Source organism: Lepisma saccharinum, chromosome 19 (assembly GCF_977018435.1).
Source record: "Lepisma saccharinum chromosome 19, izLepSacc3.1, whole genome shotgun sequence".
NCBI classification, from domain to species: domain Eukaryota; kingdom Metazoa; phylum Arthropoda; class Insecta; order Zygentoma; family Lepismatidae; genus Lepisma; species Lepisma saccharinum.
In genome coordinates, this window is record NC_139247.1 from 28,679,174 (window position 1) to 28,699,960 (window position 20,787).

Genomic DNA, 20,787 nt, shown 5'->3' on the forward strand with positions numbered 1-20,787 from the left:
AATGAACCCTGTGAAACTACCCTAGTGCTTGTAAATTATAGAGACACACTTTATATCACCTATATTGTTAACTACCATATATATATATATATATATATATATTCATGGACTTTCAAAGTTATATTGTTATCAAAGAAGACAACTGCCATGAGATATATTCATATAATCATGTAAAATGTCTTGATTTCATGTGTTATTACTAACCCTAGATTTAAGTGAAATAACCCAATCGTAACTTGGTACGAACCCAGAGGAACTTTTAATGTGAATTCATGTGAAAGTAATTTTACTCTTAATGTTACACTCAACAAATGTCATTTGCAAACACCTGGAGCTGCAATCATGTAAACGCTACCTTATATATATATTTTTGTATATGTGAGCTCCGCAAAGCAAATATGAGGGTACATAGTTAGCTAGGAGTTAGATGGGGACCATCTAAGATCAGGTGGGGCAAATTGTAACGTGCATTTAATGTAACGTTATAATGCATATTACAATTGTATGAGTTGGTTCTGAAACAAGTAATAGACAGTGAAAGGAAGTTGATCTTGCCAGTTACTCAGCACTGGGCAGTTAAGGTTAGACGCCTTCCTCCACGTGTGAAGGTTGAAACTCGGAGACGGCGGTGGCTTAGCATACACCACTCAAAAGGCAAGGTCTTGGCCATGATATGACAATAATATCAATCACCAGCTGTCAGTCGTGTAGTGTCAATCATATGATATCATCATATGATTAGGTGTCAGTCACCAAGTGCCAATCATCTGATGTCAATCAAGTGATATCATCATATGTCAATAAATGTGACATACATCCAGTGCAGATGTACCTAGAAGGTTACGCATCTAGTACGGATGTGCCTGGCAAGGCCTTTCTTATAGAAATAGGACAGTTTGCGAAGATAGCCACAAAGACAGGAAAGAACACACTTCTGATTGACAGGCTGAGTAATTAGGCAAGGTCAACAACAAATTACATATACTGAAGATTGGAGAATTAAGTATGTTGTGTGTGTCGGAACGCTGCCCGAGCTGTTTCAGGGTGCAAGTTCAAGGTAAGCTTACAACTGAGTTCAGTGTTGCTGGAGACTTAGATGCTCCTTGTGTAATACAAAACTTAACTGATATGATTGGGTTAGAACATAGCTTAGGATTAGGATACTAACAACATAATATTGATTTGCTACATGTTAAATAAACTATATTATTCCGAATTGTGAGTGTCTCTAATGTTCCCTGAACTACTGCCCTTAAAAAATGTCTCTCTCTCTCTAAAAGAGCGGCGTTTCACCATACATCGTGTTGCCAAAAATACGAAACTTAATTCTGATTATTATCAGGCTAACATCCTGACACCCGTTTATAGCCATGACATTCCCCATCTCTACGGGAGGGATCAGAATCGTGTGTGGGTGCATCAACACAAGGCATCAAGTCACACATCTCGCTCAACCTGCCTCTTCCTCCAACAAATGGCATAAGAAACTGGAATTCGTGCCATTCCTTTGACAGACATTCCAGTGAAGTCACATGATGCCTCACCGATGGACTTTTGTGCCTTCGGCCTACTGAAACGAGCCTTGTCTCAGAGAAGACCCCGCACCATTGAAGGGCTTTGGAAAGCCTGTCAGGAAGAGTGGTTGAGGCTGGACATGACTACACTTTGTGCCAGTCTCCTACAGTGGAAACTTCACTGTCGGGCAATTGCCAAGATGTAGGGCCACCAAATAGAGCACTCTCAATGGTGGTGACATAGTTTATCTTAAGGTAGGAGCAGTTTGAAATCGTCACCATAGATCGGAAACAACCTCTGTATAATAACAACTTGCAGTCCGAGTTCCATATGCAAAGTAATTTTGTAAATGTTTACGTACAATAGGATGAGGAAAGAACTTTTCACCATGGCCATATATAAGGGGAGGGGATAATGGGTCCAAACCCCTCCCATTGCTTTAATAAATATTCTGCATTAATCGAATAATTGCATCAACAGTTGATCAAATCATTGTAACATCTGAAATCATTTTGAAAATATAACTTATAATGAATGGTGTTCAATAATTTTATTTTATTCATATCTTCAGAATAACTTTAACAGTATTCATTATGTTCAAAATAAGTTGTAAAATAGCAAAATTTTTGAAAAACTATTGAACACGTACATAGATATTTTGATATATAAGTTGAAAATTTTGTAAATAAAAAACTCAATGTACATAAAGAAAAATGTTGTAATTCTTAATATAATTAATGCTCGTCTATATGCCCTTACAGTGAGATGTTTAGAAATATTCACTGAAAACTGCTTAAATTCAATAATAATGTAACTATTAAAAGTTTACCATTAGTGAATAACATCCATGATCAATAGTTATTAGTTGTAATACAGATATTTTAATTCTACTATCCTTGGACTACTGAAAGCTGAACCCTTCCCATTATTTTCCCTTAAATATGGCCATGGCTTGTAAGATTGGACTTTTGTATTAAATAAACTTTTCAACTTTGGAAACGCAATACCTGTGTGTACTTTGAATTAATTTTTCATTTTCGAGAAATACACATGTTTTGGACGAAGAGAGAAAGTGTACAAATACCAATGCAACAAACGTAACTAGCACAAACTACTCGAAATTCCTGGATGCTAAGAACACCAAACTTGAATGACCTAAGCGACTAATTCAAACCTACGAGAAGAAATTTATGATCACACCTAAATGAAACACACTGAGAATATTATTAAAAGTAACTTACTCTAATTACGAAATCCAAAGCAAAAAGGAAAAGAACACAGTAGGTCTCATGTACTATCTGGAGACTATTGTTAGTGGAATTTCTTATTCTAAAATCCTCATAATTTATATTCCTTTTTGGTAGACAAGATAAATAATGGTAAAAATCAAGAGGCAATACATGATGCAAGTTATTTTTCGGGAATTAGAATAGATTGTAAGTTTTAGGAACTACAATTTACTTCTAGATGTACATGGACATGTATCCATGTAAAATAGGTGTGTGTGTATAATGAATCTAAACTTTAGCCAGATTACAAATTCGAGAGTACATAGATATACCTGTAACTTTAAATTCACTGACATAAATTGATAATTATATTGTTCCCTTTTACTTGTGACATTTAGAACAGATTGAGACAATATCTCGCTCTCCTACTCTTTCATATGGAACATAAATAAAAATAAAACAAATAAGTTACTGACCACATTTACTGTGCAAGGGTACGAATTGTTATTCATTCAATAGCAAATTTTCACTTTATGAACTTATCTACAGAATTTCTTTTAAATTTCAAGATACTTTAAATGCTGTTATGTGACACATACACATTTTTTATAAGTTCATTAACTACATCGAAGTAATCATAAAGATCTTTCTGTTTTTGACAGAATATTCTACAAGGGGAAAATATAACATAAAATATAAATTATACCAGTTAACTTTTATCTATTTTTACGACATTTCAATAAAATGTACTCAATTCTCCTTTGTAATGTTTACATAGAAAAAATTATTGTAAAAGTTGATCATCACAGGTGAAAGTATGTGGCTTGCCCACATACGGAAGTGACTGATAACTAAAGTGACCACATATTAAGCTTTGTTCTTTCAGTGTTTTATCTAAATATTTCAGACCCTTTTGATTTTTGTTTCTTGGATATATGTTTGTATTATTTCTGTTAAAAGCCTATTTCTACCATGATTTGAGAAAAATATCCTGAAAAAACCCACCGTGACTTGTACCATGTTAATTATTTTTAGTATTATAAGCTTCGCTAAGATTTTATTTTTTCAAACTGCTGAGAATTCTAGAACCCCACAAACATTTACAGCAATAATTTACAACATTTTCTGACAAAACCCACATTTTGAGTGGGCTTTTTGGTGGGTTCTTCTGAAAAAACCCACGTGGGGAAAACTGGGGTGGGTCCACCTGGGGCAACCCTGTTTACCTTGGCATATGAGCAGGGCTATAGTTGAGGGTATACTCTGTGAACTTAAGGTTCCACATGATGTTAAGAAGATGAAAAAACTTCCCCTAACTAGTGATTTACAGAGGTATCCCCATTTCTACTACTGGAAAAGGATATGAATGTATGATATTTTTGAGTAATTCTCATGAGATGGAATTTTATTCCCCCTACTGTGTCCAAACTAATGTTTTTTGCAGGAAGTAGAATTATTGCAATGTTCAGGTGGCCAAAATTTCCTGTGCTGAAGCTTTGAACTGAAATATATTGAGATTGACAGCATCTTTAAAAGGGTTAACCAGAAATACATTGTTTTAGATTAACAGCTATAGTAGTGGGGTTGACTGTACTATAAACCCACGAAAGTATGAACCCCCCCTCAAGCAGATTTGCTATACTTAAAACTAGCTCAACATGCCCAAATGAGCTTTTTGCTCAAGTGTGGAACCCTCCTCTAATCCCAGATTTTTGTAAAAATGCCCTCGGGAATTTTTCAGAAAGTATGAAGCCCCTCAGATTGATTTGTCTATACTTACAAAAGGCACTTCTGAGAGATTGTTGTCCATAAACTTGTTAAAAATATGCCCCTCTTGTGGCCACACTTAAAACTAAGCCACACACACATATACACACACACATATACACACACACACATACACACATATACACACACACACACACACATATACACATATACACACACACACATATTTATTTCTGGTTTAAGAAAACAGTAAACAAAATTTGCCTGTTTTAGAGATTTGATAAGCAACAACAACAGAGCCATCTATGTGCAAATGCCTGAACTCGGTGAACACTTGGGAACAAGTCAATTTTTTTCATTATGTCAATATTTTTAACTCTTTTTGCCAGTAATAGGGAAATGGTAGCAAGCATTAGACAAAGTACTTTGGAGCTGAATATTCCTTTCTTAAGACGTCGTATATTACTAAAATATCTTTAATTCACATATTTCTCATACCGCTGTATCTTGTTCTATTAGGCCTCTTCAAGAACATTGCCTATTAGGACTCTTCAAGAACATTGCCTATTAGTGAAATAATAGGGCAAGCATACAATGATATGGGGATATGTGAATTGCTGGTTTCTTCAATTCAGATAAATGGATTGAATTGAAACTGGGATATTTTGCATTTTCCGTGTAGAGGAGCTGCGCCATGGCCAATTCCTCTACACGGATCAATATTCGGGGGAGTTTCTCAGATTCCCGCGGAGCGGCACTTGAAGCAACAGCACTGCGAGCAGTTCATTTCGAGCCCAGCACCGGCGTGTCGATCAATATTTGGAGCAGCGATCCTTTACAAAATTGATTAGTTCCAGACAATTCCACTCGCCTCGCTGGGGAGGTGCTGCGGTATGGATTGCATGTACGCTCAGCAGAAAAACGGGATACACTTAGAAGAAAGTACTTCGGCAAAAATGTTAGAGAATAGCTCATGTTTCTGAATGCACCCCCACCCACCCCAACACACCTACCCACCCACATTCATACATATTTACTTCCCGGTCCACTTCTATTGCATCATGTTGTACAATATTAATTGATTAAATGGTTATGACATAATGTGATTATGTGGTATTTTCTGATTGGTTGCTTATGACATAATGCGATTATGTGTTACGTTTAAATAAGCAAGGTTTTGATTGGTCCGACAAAACTATAAAAGCCAGGGCACAGTGCAGGTTCTTCACCATTGCTGGATTGGCAGTGGAACCCACAAGTGGGGGATAGAACCTGAACAGGCTCCACCAAAGTATAGGAGACTTGAAGCATATAATTTGGCGGAATAACCCAAGTAAGGTCATAGAGACAATATACACTGATGCAATAAAAGCCAATTTTTGATTTGAATCCCAAGAAATTGTATATAAATACCAAAGCCAAAAATATTAACACACATACACACCTATATACACATATATACACACAAAGCACAGTGCTGAACTCAACTGATCCAGTATAGAGTTTTGATTTGAACCCCAAGAAATTGTATATAAATACCAAAGCCAAAAATATTAAGTGTATATACACATACACACACACACACATACAAAGTACAGTGTTGAACCCAACTGATATTTTTTATTCAGTATAAAGTTTTGAATTGAAACCCAGGAAATTGTATATAATAAACAACAACAAAAATGCCGAATCAAAAACATTGTAATCAATGCAATAAGAATATATCCAGCCCCAATTGGGCCAAGCATCAAAAAATTTGTAACCCGGGCAAATACAGAACTCCCACAATAATTTGCCCCAAATGCCATAGAAAATACAGCATGCAATACTTCACATATACACATAAAGATACTTGCTCTGCATTGCCCTCTCAACCATCTACATCTGGTCTGAAAAGAAAGCACGAAGCACCTCTTAATGCCAGAGCAGCAAAGCAGCCACGCCATGAACCCATCCGTAGCAGTTTTAACGGCCAATTAAGGGATCACCGGTTTGTATCAGAGCCAAGATGTGGCATTGAGAATTTCTTGAATAGTATAAATTCTAATCTGCAGGCAATTCTTAATGCACAAAATGGCTCTTATAAGCTGTCCCTCAAATTGTTTGTACAATATAAGAAGCCAAATGGCACAAAATTTACACATCCCCACATAACAGAAACTGTACCTGTATATTCAAATGCAAATTCAGACACAATAATAGGCAGGTTGATAGATCAACTGAACACTAAACACTCTGAATTTGCATCAAAAGAGTCTGGATGGAGCCTATGCGGATCCCCGCACAAGTTATATGTTAATATTTCTGAATTCAGCCCATTACAAGGATCTACATATTTGCCATTACCTGATAATATTAAAAACAGAAGAGCCGTGGTTAATATAGAAAATACCGACCAGAAATGTTTTCTGTGGTGTATATTAGCTGCTTTGTTTCTAGTTTCAAGGCATCCTGAGAGAATAAGTTATTACAAACAGCATGAACATATTTTTGACGATGCAATGGAGGGTTTGGAATATCCAATGTCAGTTCAGAATATTGATAAATTTGAAAAAAAGGCCAGGCACATCAATGGCAAACAATTATCTATTAATGTATTTACTTGTTCCACTGGCAATTGCTTGATAGCACCTCTCAGAATCAGTACACTTGATGATGAATCTGCAATTCCGATTGATCTGCTCTTAATTGAAAAGGATGGTACATATCATTACACTCTGATACACAGTCTTGAAGCTTTAGTCAGAAAACAACTAGACAAAACTCATACAATATTCAAGTTGTGCAGAAGATGCTTAACTGTATTTTATGGTCAAAAAATGATAAAAGGGGTTCGGGAAGAGAATGCAGAAATTGCTAAAAACAAGTTAATTGAGCATCTGAAATACTGTGGCAACCATAAACCTGTTCATATGGTGATGCCCAATCCAAGTGAAAATTGCAAATTCAAAAAGTATGAAGCCTTGTTGGAACACCCAGTATATATTGTCTGGGATTCTGAATCAAATCTCAAACCTGTTGCATTCTGCAATCCAGATCCCGAGGAATCTTCAACTACACCATACCAGCTACATGAACCTTCCAGCTTTTGTTGTGTGGTTATACGGGATGGTGTTGTTATTAAAGAATATTCATACAAGGGACCAAATGCCATCAAAATATTTGCACATAGAATAGAAAATATGTGCCGTGACATAGCATCTAACATCTTATTAAAATCAAAACCCATGTTGCCTTTAACAGAGAAACAGATTGAAGATTTCAACAATGCAGAAAAATGCCCGGTATGTGATTCTGAATTTTCAGATACAAATATCAAGGTACATCACCATTCTCATACAGATGGTCGATATAAACAGGCCCTGTGTAATAGCTGCAATATTAAGATCAAGAGACCAAGATTCATCCCCATATTTTGCCATGGAGCATCCAATTATGATTTCCATCATCTGATCAGATACGAGGGGTTTGACAAGCAGAATTTAAATATTTTAGCTGAAAATGATAAGAAATATATATCTATTAGCAAGATAATTAAAGTTGATGGTGTTCCTATTCACATAAGATTTCTTGATTCTTACAGATTTTTATCTGCTAGCCTGGATACACTGGCCACTCAATTATCTGATGATCAATTCAAAATCACACGTGCATTGTTTCCAAATCAGGACCTGAAATTAATTAGGCGGAAGGGTGTATATCCATATGACTATGTTACAGATTTTTCTAAATTTGATGAGTGTTCTCTGCCACCACAAGAAGAGTTTTACAGCAGAATTAGAGGATCTGGAATCAGTGATGAAGATTATCACCATGCTCAGTTGATGTGGAACAATTTAAAATGCAAGACATTTGGTGATTATCACATGGCATATTTGAAACTTGACGTCACCCTCTTAGCTGATATATTGCAGGCATTCAGAAAATCTTCCATGCAAAATTATAAACTGGACCCAGTGTATTTTTACAGTGCCCCGGGCCTAGCATGGGCCGCAATGTTTTTGAATACTAAAATGCAATTGAATCTGATCCACGATCAAGATATGTATCTGTTTATGGAGAAATGTATAAGAGGAGGGATGGTACAATGTTCCCAGAGATATGCCAGAGCAAATAACAAGCATATTATGCTGCCTGATTATGATCCAGCACGGCCATCAAATTATATACTGTATGTAGATGCAAACAGCCTCTATGGTCATGCCATGATGGATAAACTGCCATATGCAGGGCTTGAATGGGTTGAAAATTTCAATATTGAAGATCTTCAGGATTTTGATGACAGTGACTATGGCCTCTTCTTAGAGGTTGATCTGACAATTCCTGATGATTTGCACAACAAATTTTCTGATCTGCCCCCAATTCCCGAGGTTCAGTGCTCACCTGGCTCTAAACAGAAGAAGCTCATGATGACTCTGGAGCCGAAACAAGGCTATGTCATATATTACAAAAACCTCCAGTTCCTGATGAAACATGGTGTTCAAGTGACCAAAATTGGAAAAGTCTTAAGGTTCAGGCACTCAGAATGGTTGAAACCATACATTGATACAAACACAGAGCTTCGAACATCTGCAAAGAGCCAATTTGATAAGAGCTTGTTTAAATTGATGGTGAATTCTGTATATGGCAAAACTATTGAAAATGTCAGAAAACATACCGATGTTAAAATAATTACTGACCCCAGCCTGAGCAAAAAATTGGTTGCAAAGCCCAACTTCAATTATAGAAGAATTTATGATGAGCACATGGCACTTTTCAACATGAAGAAAACAAAGATTAAGTTTGATAAACCTATTTATGTAGGGGCTGTGATATTGGAATTGTCCAAATTACATATGTTAATATTGTATTATGATGTGCTGAAACCTTTTTATGGTGATCGTGTAAAATTATTGTACATGGACACGGATAGTTTTATTCTTGATATTCAAACAGAAGATGTTTATCAAGATATGTCACAGCCTGAATTGTTTCAATATTTTGATACCAGTGAACATACAAGAATTCAACCCCACAACAAAAAGGTGCCTGGCAAGTTAAAAGATGAGACATGTGGTGATGCTATTGTGAAATTTGCTGGGTTAAGTGCCAAGATGTATAGTTTTGAAACATGTAGTGGCGCTGTTGCCAAAAAGGCTAAGGGCATTGGCAAAGTAGCTGTTGAAAAAGATCTTGAATTTGAAGATTATGAAAATTGCCTCAAATCCCAGAGTTCAATCAGAACATCAGAAAATAGAATTCAGAGTGAGGATCACTTGCTGACTTCAAATATTGTAAGAAAAGTGGCCCTGGACCCAAATGATGATAAGAGATGCATCTTGTCATGTGGCATGCATACTCTACCATGGGGGCATTGTGATTTGAAAAATGGCAAACAATGCCCAATTACAGAGCATGATTTGAAATAAATAAACATGCCTATGAACTTATTTGGGTTCAAAAAACAGGCTATTATGGAGCTGCCAACACCACAACCCTCTTCTGATATGATATCTAAACTGAGTGGCTTGTTAATTATTCATCTGAACAGCATACTTACAGATGTTGATGAAGAAACAGGTAAAATATTGTACATATTTAACAATAATTTAAATCATTACCAATTACCTGTAGGTGGTCAATTGCAATTTATTACAACCCCTGAGGGTGATGTCAAGATTTCAGTAGGGAGAAATATTTATAGAATTAAGCACTCAAACATGATTTCTGGCACTGTATATACTGTTTCTGCTGGTGACTGCTTATATATTGAGGTCCCTGAATCTTATGACAAGCTTATACCCTTTTTTATAGAATTAAGAATCAGATACTCTATAATAAATAACCACTAAAACAAAAATGCCTAATGATATATTTGGCCATACAAGACATGAAGATCACAGTGATGAGATTCTTATGCTTGATGTCAGAGTCAAGAAATTAAGAAGTGATTTACAAGCTTTACAAACCACACTCAATGCCAGTCTTCAATTAGAAATTACAAATTTACAATCACAATGCATGGACCCTCTTCTTAAAATTGATTCTGAACTCAAAGTGCTGCTTCAGAAATATACTGATTTGGCAACATTAGATAATTTTCAAAGTTTGGAAGAAGCTGTAGCAGCTCTTCAAGCCAAATTTAAGACCCAGGCCACCAATTCTGAGCAATTGAAACAACAATTGGAAGAGCAAATAAATAATGTCCAGACACAGCTCCAAACAATTGTCAAAAGCATAAAGTCACAAGAAGATTTTGATCTAGTGATTTCCACTCTAAAGGAACAGATTCAGTCACTCCAAATACCTAATCTGGACCCTCTGAACAATGCCATAGCCGAGGTTAAAGAAAAAATTGAGACACTTGAAAATTTTATGAACAATTTGCCATCTTCTGATGCTTTGAATGCAATAACTCGGAGTGTTGCAAATATTAAGCTGCAACTTGAAACATATGAAGATTTTGGAAAAATTCAAAGTTCCATAACCCATCTTGAGGGTACAATAGCAGCAGTGCAAAGTGATTTGGCAAATGTACTAGAATCCCGCCTGCCCGGTATTGTAGATACACTTGTCAGTGTCCAGCAACAAATCACAAAGCTTGAAAACCTCAACACTGAATCTGAATTGTCTCATTTTCATCACTTGATCGATGATATCCAAACAAAACTTGAAATTTTACAACAATCAACACCCTCTCAGGCAGATATAGCCCTGCTCCAAAATGCTATGCAAAATGTGGCTGATGCTTCTGAATTAAATAATGTGAAATTGGCACTTGAATCTTTGCAAAATACTGTATCAAATCTCCCTACATCACAGGAACTTAAAAATATAAAGAGAGCTGTGAATAGGATATTGAAATCAGAAGATATCAAGAATATCCAGACAGAGATCAAACAACTCACTCAGACAGTTGCCACTCTACCAACCAATCAACATATTAATGAATTGCATGCCCTGTTTGAGGATATCAGAAGACAGGTCCTTGATCTTACTGCTCAAAATTCAAAATTGGCAGTTGTTGAAAATTTGCAACAAATTGTAGCTAATATCAAGCAACAGCTAGGGACCATGGAATCCAATCAAGCAAATGCTCTGTCTGTTTTTGCCACCCAGCTTCAAGAGATTGTGCAACAATACAAGAAACTTGTTGTGGACATAAAAATAAAGCCAGGCCATGATGATGTTGTTAGGACCATCAATGAACACCTTGAATCTGTAACAAGCAGATTGCTCACAGCAGAAAAGGAAATAACGGGCATAATCGAGAATCCAAAACATACAGTAATTCTTGAATTGTACAGCATCCCCAATAAAGAATATGATTCACCATTTACACCAGGTGGCAAAATATATATGCTGTCCCCTGCACAATTTTATTACCAGTTTTTTGTTGGGGGCACATTGAGACCAATCAAGATCAAATATTGGCTTCAACCACAGGCACATCACTACCCTACCTTATCAATAACAAATGCTGACAACAAACCAAAAATCACCAGTGTGGAGTTAGAGGATTTTACAGATCCCAATACATTAGAAACAGCCTATACTGAAGATGATGGCACTTTGGAATTTAAAATACAAATAGGGGACAAATTGTATTTAGAAAATCCTGCAGTCTCAGCTGCTGAACACCCCATAGTTGCAATATTCTTGTTTACATATTATGTCTAGACAAATTATTGTTGATGAATTACACAGACAAGCCAGACATAATTTTAAGAGACTCCCAGTAGTCACAAAGGGCATAGATGATTTATGGCAGAGCGACTTGATTGAATTAGCAAGTGGACAGTTGAAAAACTTAGACAAAATCAACAAGGGCTACAAGTATCTTCTCACTGTAATAGATACATTTTCAAAATTTGCCTGGGCTGTGCCACTCAAATCCAAGACTGGAAAATGTGTTACAGAAGCCCTCAGGACAATCATCAATCATTCAGGAAGATCACCGCGCTATTTGCAAACAGATAATGGCAAAGAATTTTATAATTCAGTGTTTCAACAATTTATTAAAAGCCAGGCAATAAAACATTATTCGAGTTACAGTGATCTCAAAGCCTCAGTTGTAGAGAGATTCAACAGAACCCTAAAAAATCTTATGTATAAACAATTTACCCTTCAAGGTAATTATAAATGGCTTAATATTCTTCCAGAACTTCTACATAAATATAACAATTCTGTCCATTCCACAATCAACATGAAACCCTCTGAAGTAACTTCATCTGATGAGCAAAAATTGATCAGGACTGTTTATTATCCTAGATACCAGCCAACAACAAGAAAAGCCAAATACAGGGTGGGTGATCAAGTAAGAATCAGCAAATATAAGCACTTATTCAAAAGAGGCTTTACAAGAAACTGGAGCACTGAATTATTTACAGTGGTTCAAGTTAAACCCGGGACCCTTAACACATATATAATAAAAGATCATCGAGGAGAAATTCTCAAAGGCCGATTCTATGAACAAGAGCTCAGCAAAACTAAACAGCCTGACACATATCTCATAGAAAAAATCATCCGCAGAAAAGGCAACAAGTTATTTGTCAAATGGCTGGGTCATCCGGAAAACAGCTGGATCGATGCAGACAAAGTGATAATATGAACACCTGGGATGTTATAAAAAGGCTGCCAGAACCTGAACAGCAGAATAAGAGAAACGGCAAGTTGCTGCCTGATAATATTAGGTGTCTTATTGTTGGGCCATCTGCTTGTGGTAAAACTACACTAATGGTTGATAATTTTTTATTGGCACCCAACTGGTTAGACTGGAAAAACAGGCACTTGTATATCTTCTCTAAGAGCTTGGAACAATTAAAATATCAGCAGCTGATGAAGCTATATGATGGATTGGATATAGCCACTTTTGAACCAGATGTTAAGCCACTTCATGAATGTCTCGATAATTCTGTTGTTGTGTTTGATGATATTATACTGGATAATCAAAACAAGGTTAGAAATTTCTTTACACAGGGCCGACACAAAAACATTGATTGCTTCTACCTGGCACAGACTTTTTCTAAAATACCGAAGCAACTGATCCGAGACAACAGCAATTTTATATGTGTGTTTCATCAAGATCATACCAACCTCAAACACATACATGATGAATATGTAGGTGGGGACTTGAGCTACAATGATTTTTCCAAGTTTTGCAGTAGGTGCTGGAACCAGGACAGTTACGGGTTTGTCACAATTGATATGACAAGAACACCCAATAGTGGAAAATACAGAAATAAAATCAACGATTTTCTATACGTAGAGACGTATATAAACAACCATGAAACGACCAATTATTGATGATCTTAAGTTAAGAGATTATCTTGTAAAAAGATTTAAGGGATGGAAATCACAGAACCGAGGAATTTATGAAAAACACAAACAAACAGAACAGCCTGTAATTGATGCTATTAATAATTTAGGTAAGAATATCAAAACTGTTACAGAGCAAAATCAAAATTTGATCACAGAGCTTGTACCTGTAGCTGCAAGGAACATATTAGATTATCCATTCACCCCACTTTCCAGTATTCATACACCTAGTCCTATTGCACCTCGAAGAATTGAGGCTAGTCAGGATCCTATTGAATTGGGTCTTCTTGCTCAAAAATATTTAACCACACCTAAAGACAACAAAGATGAGGTGTTTGGCTTATATGCCGACACAGAGCTTGATGGTAGTATCATACACAGAATTGGCAATTTCAGAGTAACTTTTATGGGGGATGATCTGATTGTTTATTCAGAATCTCGTCTCGGAGAAAAAGGTGCTTTTGTTAAGTACCCCGGCACACCTTGATTGTGGGAACTGATGACTAGGAAAAGGCCTGGCAGCTATACAGATCAAGATTATGAACATTACAAAGAAATATTAATAAAATCAGATGCTCTATACCAGAACAATGATCCCACACAAAAAAGAGTCAAGTCTAGCAGTGGAGCAAAATACAATAATTTAATCAAGCCCATATGGTCACAGATCAAGACAGGCAGTGGAATCAAACAATACAACACCCTGCCCAAAGAATTTGTGTGGGTTGATGATGTCAGGAAACTTGTAGATAGGTTGCTGGTGATAGCTGGGGAGGAAAATGCTGGCAACCACAATTTTTACAATGAAAAAGTTGGAATTATGGACATGATAAGCACAAAATTGTCTAATTTTATAGTGAATGACACTAAGGGGATTGGATATCTCATAAAAATTATTAATACTCTACCACCTAAATTTTGGAATATTTCTGAGGGCCGGGGCCTTGTTAATGACATTATAAACAAGCTGCCATTTGAACTACATATTCCAGGCTATCAGTATTGTGGTCCAGGTACAAAATTGGACCATAGATTAAACAGAGGTGATCCTGGTGTTAATCCTTTAGATGCTGCTTGTAGAGACCATGACATAGCATACAACACACATTCTGATCTTGACAAGAGACATGTTGCAGACAAGAAATTAGAAGAGGCTGCATTTGGTAGATTTGTAAGCAAAGATGCTTCTTTGAGTGAAAAAATAGCAGCATTGGGAACCACCATAGCTATGAGCACCAAACAAAAACTGGGGTGGGGGTTGTGAATATGTATATAATAAACCTACAATGAAGGCCAAGGGTGTTATGTATCAAATACCTTATGCAGGTCTCAAATCTCTTAAAACTATTGATAGTCTTTTAACCAAAAAGCAGCGCAAGAAAAAAAGCTCTTGTATTGCAAAGGGACATGGTATGAAATTGTTGCTTAGTACCCCCCAATTAAAAAAATTACAGCAATCAAGAAAAAAATCACATGTGGGGGGGTTCATATTTACCATCCCTGCCATCTTAGCAGCTCTCGGGGCTGTAGGGAGCTTGGCTGGGGGATCAGCTGCCATAGCAAAAACAGTAATAGATGCCAAGAAAAATAGGGCAGAATTAGATGAGCAGAAGCGCCATAACCTGGCAATGGAGAAAAAAGGCAAAGGTGTTAAGAGAGCCATGAATAAGTTTAAAAAAAACAAGAGCCGCTTACAAACCAAGATATTGAAGCTTTAATCAAGCCACTGGGCATCAAAAATTTTAGGGGTGTGTACATGTCTGATTCTTTACCAGAACAACCACTCAACAAAGAGTGTGGCATTGTTAATTTGGATAAGTACAAAAATCAGGGCACTCACTGGATTTGTTATCTTAAATATTTAAACAATGAGGCATTTGTGTTTGATTCATTTGGAGGTGTTCCACCTGAAAATTTAGTAAAATATTTAAAATCAGCTAATCTTTATTACAATAATGCCCGTGTTCAAAACTTCAGAGATGTTAATTGCGGACATTTGTGTTTATCTGTTCTCAGATATATGTCTCAAATAAATAAACCATCAATTGAAAATTTTCAAAAGGCCTTGTGGTATCTGAAACATCATGGGGGTATTCCATCTCACCAGCCAAAATTCAATATTGAAACTCAAATTACATGATGACATTGTGTATCCCAAAACAATAGCTCTCAGAGCATTTTACGGCATGTACCTGATCCCAAATATTACACACCACAACAACACAATTGCAGTAGGGGATCAAAAAATTGTCATCACTCCAGGGCAATATAATCTATCCACTCTAAATGCTCAATTACCCAGAGGTATAGTGTTAAGTCAAAATTCTGTCACTCACAGAGTAGAGATTGTATCTGCTACGGAGATAGTGGATCTGGGTACTATAGGAGAGCTGTTAGGCTTTGAGAACAACACAAAACTTGAACCAGCAATCAAACACACTGCTATGAATATACCTAAATTCTTAGCCATAGAGACTCTGAATATTCACTGTAATGTGGCCGAGGGTATGATCACCAAATCAAATGGCATAGGCACTCACAAACAAACCAGCATCATTGCAACATTCAAACCTAATTCCGAATTCATGGAGCCCATCATCTACAATCCATCCCCAACATTATATTTTCCTGTGTGCCATAATAGAATAGATTACATTGAATTGATGGTCACTAATGAAAAAGAAGAATTAGTTGATTTTGCTGGAGCCACAACAACTGCAATCATAGAGATTAATATTTAAATAAAAATACATACAATGGAAAATATTGAGAGTTATGAGCTACAATCATTCCCCCCAAACAGGAGGACATTTGCAAATTTAAATCAACCCAACACAGAAATAGAGGTTGATCTTGATGTAGGGGACGGCTTTATACACCCCCACAGAGCAGATCTATACATCAAATTTGATGTTGTAAAGCTCGATGGAACAGATTATCCGGCAAATTCAAACATAAGATTGGTAGACAATTTTGTGCCGCATCTGTTCTCTGAAATTGAGATCAGAAAGCATGGCGTTGTTATAAACAGAATAGATTATCCCGGCATTACCTCCACAGCTTTGGCCACATTAAAATTATCCAAAACCGAGGCTTCATACTACAAAATAGGCGGATTTGAGGCTGGTGATAAGATATTAACCAAGAGCCACACAGTGCTGTTCCCGATGCGCCTATTGCCAGGATTCTTCTCGGATTACAAAGAAATTATGTGGAAGGGTGGTTTAAGAATTACATTTAGAAGAGCTGCAAATGATAATAATGCTTTGATGAGGTACAGTGCAATAAACCCTACAGGGGAAGCTCTGCCTAATACCCTACCTGATGAGGGCAAGTGCATTATTCAGACTATGGAGTTAAGAATCCCGGTTGTTGAATATGAGGCCAGCTATGCTCTTAAATACAAAGCTGATATCCTAAAAAATCCACAAATTCCTCTGCAATTTTATACATATCAATCTGTACAGAAGCCTGCATCTGGCACATATTATGAATTTGATGCTACAAATTCATTCTCCAGCATACAATACGACATGCCGGATTTTGTGGTGGTACTGTTTCAGACTGGAAGACACAATAATCAGGAAAAAAATTCAAGTAAATTTGATAACTGCAACATCAAGAACATATATCTTAAAAATGGCAGAAATGAGGTATTTCCTAGAGAAAATTATAATTTAGACATGTCCAAGGATGATTTCCTCAAATTATATGAGGCTTTTTCGGCTTTCAAGAGGGTCACTACTGGCAATACTGACATGTATTACACACCAGATGAATTCAAAACACAGAGACCCATGTTTGTAATCAACACTTCGAAAAGAAAACAAGTTGTGGTTAATGACAGGACAAACATTAAAATTATCTGTGAATTCCACGAGGCTTTACCCGATGACACCATATGTACTGTTATTCTCATAGGTGAAAAATCATATGTTTATGATGTAAGAAATGAGAGAGTCACGGAGCAATTCTAGAAGATTTACATTGTTTTAATATTAGATAAACAAATTAAAGCTGGTGCCCAATTGAACTTAAACCAGAAGTAAATATGTATGTGTGTGTATGTGTGTGTGGCATACTTTTAAGTGTGGGCAACAAAAGGGGCATATTTTTAACAAGTTTATGGACAACAATCTCACAGAAGTGCCTTTTGTAAGTGTAGCAAATCAATCTGAGGGAGGTCATACTTTCCGAAATATTCCCGAGGGCATTTTTACAAAAATCTGGGATTAGAGGAGGGTTCCACACTTGAGCAAAAAGCTCATTTGGGCATTTTGAGCTAGTTTTAAGTATAGCAAAGCTGCTGGAGGGGGGGTTCATACTTTCGTGGGTTTATAGTACAGTCAACCCCACTACTAGCTATTATTATGAAATTCGGACAAAAAATAAATTTGAAATCAGTCATGTGAAATGAATAATTGTACACAGGGTGTCTACAAAATTCTTGCCCCCTCCCCTAATTAATACTGTATATATATATATATATATATATATATATATATATATATATATATATATATATATATATATATATAAACAAACACAGGAATAGGATCAGAAAAGGTGCCAGAAGGGCAGATAAACTAAACACTAATGATGAAGGAGACAGTAAACACTTACCACACGAAGAGAAATTATTCTATATTTCGCGATCTATTTCGCATTTTCAAGTTGAAGAAGAAAGATCGGCGTTACGAAGAGTAGAGGCACAGAATACTGACCGTAGCGTCTCTACGATCAGTGTTGCCAGAAACAGTTGATAGATGACGAGAAGTACTTTCACCAGTGTTTACTGTAAGGTGGGTGGGTAATTTTGGGGAGGAGAGGAAAGGGTTACTGGTTGGCTAGGTTGAGTACGGGGGGTATAGTGGTGTGCGTGCCTGTTATGTAGGCCTTATGTAGGTGAGTTCACCCTTCATCCTAAGGGCACCTGCCACTCATCCAACCTAATTTACACCCTCATCTGCCAAATCTGCGGCAACTTCTACATAGGCGAAACCTCCACCCCCTTGAACCTAAGGATTAATAATCACCATTCCTCCAACCCAAAACTCCGATTTCACTGTTGCCATCCACACCAACAGCCATAACACCACCTTCAATAACTGCTTCCGTGTTGCCATCATCCATCTTTTACCCCCCCCCCCCCCCCCGCTCTGACACATCTTTCCGCAGGCGCTGGGAAAGGGCCTACATAACAGGCACGCATGCCACTATACCCTCCGGACTCAACCTAGCCAACCAGTAACCCTTTCCTCTCCTCCCCAAAATTACCCACCCACCTTAGAGTAAACACTGGTGAAAGTACTTCTCGTCATCTATCAACTGTTTCTGGCAACACTGATCGTAGAGACGCTACGGTCAGTATTCTGTGCCTCTACTCTTCGTAACGCCGATCTTTCTTCTTCAACTTGAAAATGTGACATAGATCGCGAAATATAGAATAATTTCTCTTCGTGTGGTAAGTGTTTACTGTCTCCTTCATCATTAGCATATATATATATATATATAAAAATCAAAGAAGGTAAAAGGAAACACTCACCGGACAGTAGAAAAATTCAAAATTTTCGCTAATTTCATAGCATCACCAAAAAATTTTGAATTTTTCTACTGTCCGGTGAGTGTTTCCTTTTACCTTCCTTGATTTTTACTTAGCCCTTTTGGCCCTCCTTGCTTTTATCCATATATATATATATATATATGTGTGTGTGTGTGTGTGTGTAAATAAAAAAAAAAATCTTGACTGGTATACACACATTTGTCTGAAAAAGTAACAAGATGCCAAACTTCTGCTTTCATGGCACCTGAATTATTTTTGTCGGGAAGAAGTGTGTTAATTCAGATTGACAGAACAATGCTCCATGAAAACAAGTAGTTTAGGTTTTGTTAGACTGTTTAGATTTTGTTGTTTGTTTGTAATAGATTGAAGGCTCATAACATCAGGGTTCTGCTATGTGGCTGTAACAATGAATCCAATATGGTGAAAACGGTTAAGCTGATATTGATGCACTGGTAGGATTTTATTTACTGATACTTTTTTGGCACTGTGATTGTTTATGCTAAATGTGAAGTTTCATAACAGGTATTTTTCTAGTTGGGAGTGGAATGAATGTTCATTTAGTAATATTTTGAAGCATTGGTATCTACTCAGTCCTAGTGAAAATACAGAACACAATAAAATTTATCAGGCATGATGTATAATTTTAATTCATTTTTATTTTCAGGTGTATGGTGGAGAGAAGGAACATGGAAGTCAATGAATCGAGATGAGATGGAAGTGATAAAAAGTAATTGGCTCAAAAATTGTAATTGTAAAAAGTTGCTGGAAACTACATTGATGTTATGCTGTGTACAATTGAATTATTATTTTTTTTTGCTGTAAAAGTAATGAATAAAAATAGAAAATAAAATTTTAAATAAATGTTGTGTCTTTTTCTTAGCGACATTTGTTCAATTATGAATAGAATATTTGAAATAAAACTGTAGTATCTAAGTATGTGTTGATGGCCTGTGTATGTACCTTGACCTCAGGCAGCCTTGAAAAAATTCCCCAAGTCAAAAAACTATTATTTTTGATACAAGAAAATAAAGCTCCCAACCCTGATACGCTGGATAGAACCTGCTATTATCCACAGGCACTTTGTCCATCCTTATTATAGCAGGTCCCTATCTAGTAATAGCATTAGTTGTAACAGCCAGCACTGTACAGACGGGATCAAATGAAATGTACTTCCGTTCTCCTACCAACTCAGAATCAACTCTGTTGGATTCCGTCTGTACATGGAGAGGGCCTTTGCAATCACGGTTTTGTTATTTTACGTTGCATTTCTGCCACTTTTGACTAATCATGACAATGAATGATGAAAGTCTCCCACTTAAAGAACAGAACATGTTGACGCAAAAGTTATTTTATTAATTCTTCTACTACAATGCTCCTGTATCTTATTACATACACAAATTAGTGGTGTTTAAGGTTATTTATAGACACTTTCCAGAAAACAACAACACAGAATAG